Below are 2865 nucleotides of genomic sequence, written 5' to 3' on the forward strand. Positions count from 1 at the left end.
AATTTTTTACAATGATTTTAAAAATAAAACAAAATAAAATACAATAATAAACAACAACAAAACAATCAATCAAGCAAAATACATGTACATGTATAACAAAAACACCAAGAAAACCCAAAACGATCAAAGTTTGGGAGCAGCGTAAAGTACACTTTGTTCAGTTAGTACCTTTTGGTGTCGGATTGGTACTCAAGGACACGGTAGACTATTTTTGGACTGATGTGTGTAATAATATTGTAAATAAAACAAATAATATAATTATATCTTAGTTGGCTCCTTTCTGTGCCGTTGCCTATAAATTTCAGTTTTGAAATGTTTCCTGCTTTTTAGCGACTTTGTTTGAAAATGTTATTTACAGTACACAGTAAACTGGGCGGATTTAGTCCGGCATAATCAAATTATTGTACGATTTTAGTAAAAATTGCCAGGATTAATAAATCTAATTATATAAGAGGATGGTCCGTAGATGCTCAGGAGTCTCTGTTCTTTCTACTTCTTTTATCTGGGGCGACCCAAAAATGAGTAAGCTGTTGCCGATTTATAATAACGGGTAAACCGGGTCAGGGGTGCGGATGGTGCACGCCAATAGCCCAGTTGCTGTCATTAAGGACTGTGTAGTCGTTGAAACTGGATCGAATCTCCAACGGATCATTTTTTAGATTAAATTGTTTGGTCGTATGGGAGCTGGAAGTTGAAATCGAACATTCCGTTTCTTAAATCACATTACTGCAGGCTATTTGAAGAAGCTTTCAACTCATATCTTACCCATACAAGGGTTGTTATGCTAATCCTGTCTTTACCGAACCCGGATTGTGGGAAGTTTCAACATATTCCCGTCGTTTTCAAAGTGAGATACAAGCCCATTCTTTGGTCCCGTCGAACAAGTGGTCTATAATGTGAAGCAGTTCAAATGAGAACGAAGGAATGTTGTACCAGGTACGATATCCTGGTTGAGTGGTGGGCTCATCATGTAGAAGAAATGTGTAAAAAGAAAATCATTTCTGCGTAGCTCCTTTTAATTTCGGGTATCAAAAGAAACTGAATACTCAGGGGACAGTACCAGTGATGTAGAGAGAATTTTAAAATGAATTAAAAAAATACGGACTATTTATACCAGCCGCACTATCTTGATCTTCCCAGTACCAAATTATATAATGGTTCTGCCAACTATATCTTCAGATTTTGCAGTTTAACTGTGTTATAAGCCCGAGGGTGGTGGGGTTTTTTCTTCTCATCTGTGTATCCATAGAAAACTGAGTACTATACGTTAACTTATTCTTGACTATCGTACCGATGTCGTCATAATAGATATGCTAGTAAGACTGGGGGCGCAGAACATAAGGGTAGATCAGCCTGGCTATGGCGTTGGTACATCTCTCTTGTGGTGGTAAGAACACTCTGGTTTTGGTTTGTGACTTTTTAGAAGCAATGTTTTGGTCAAGAGATTAAAAAAGAAATACAGGAATTGTTTGCAAGTCAGGTTTATTTTCACAAAATGGAGTGTCAAATCAATGAACGACATCGCCATAATATAGACATGCGTATACGACTCAAATATTACGTCCGCCAAATACTGCATTCACCCTCTCATTGTCTCGCTCACTCCGTCACTAACAATAATATTATCACTCACTCACTCACTCACTCACTCACTCACTCACTCACTCACTCACTCACTCACCCACTCACTCACTCACTTACTTTACATATACGATAATGCAGTATGGTCGCAAGTACATGAGCATCTTTGTCCGTCAGCCCACACACTGACACTTTTTGCCGTCTGTCTCTCAGTCTGTCTGCCTACCCAGCTTTGTGTCACCGGCAGTTTGCACGTCCACACACTCATCATAGTTTTTTTCGCCATGTGTTTGGTGGGGTTGTTGTTTTTTTTAGAACCCCCAGTCCCACTCTCAAATAACACCAGCGAATCACGCAAACTCGCGTTCATTTTGACATGACTGTACAAGAAAATAAACAAAAACTTTTAATCTGTACAGTTTAATCAAGCTGAACAGCCAACCATTCTCCCAGAAGCACGCTCGACTGAGAACTAGCAGACGTGTCAATGTGCACTCACGCTGAAGTACATGTACATGTGCATTTTTTATATGCTTTAGTTCTTTCTTTCTGCTTTATTTTGTGGTCTCGTATCTTCTTTCTTTCTTCACTATGTTCACATTTTTACAATGCAAAAATACACTACAGTCATTCTAAGCATAACTTTCAGTCAGTGACTAGATTTCATAAAAACATCACGAACAAATTATATCAGGACCGCAAGCCCTATAATATGTCCGTTCATTCTAATCTACGAATAAATTAATTATTGTCGTCAGAGAGGACGATTCTGGTGAGCCAGGACCTAATGCCAAATCAAAGACACACAATGATTGTGTGTTATATTAGAGTTTTCGAATTTGCCAAGATTGCATTGTCTTATCCCCCCCCATTTCCAAGTGAACAGGGAGAGGTCTGGGCGAAGAAAGACACTGCAGCTGTGCCTGGTCTCTTTCTTTTTCTCCCCTTCTCTTTGACTTTCTTTTTTTTTAGTCCTTGTGTACAGTATCCAGTCTTCTACACAATAACAGTGACTAGTAAAACATTGAATAATTCTGTTTTTTTCAAACTTTTGAAACCGCAAAAGGACAATTCTTTTCCCTCCAAGTACAAGTTCATGATTACAGGCGAAGTTTGTTCTTTGTCAATAGGGCAACCAAGGCAAAGATTATCTCACTTCGCTTTGATCTTACCCTTTGGCTGTACAGTACTGTGAAGTGATCCTATCCCCCCCTCTCTCTCTCTCTCTCTCTCTCTCTCTCTCTCTCTCTCTCTCTCTCTCTCTCTCTCTTCTCTTCTTTTTCT

The sequence above is a fragment of the Aplysia californica genome, unplaced genomic scaffold (genome assembly GCF_000002075.1).
Source record: "Aplysia californica isolate F4 #8 unplaced genomic scaffold, AplCal3.0 scaffold00004, whole genome shotgun sequence".
Taxonomy (NCBI): Eukaryota; Metazoa; Mollusca; class Gastropoda; order Aplysiida; family Aplysiidae; genus Aplysia; species Aplysia californica.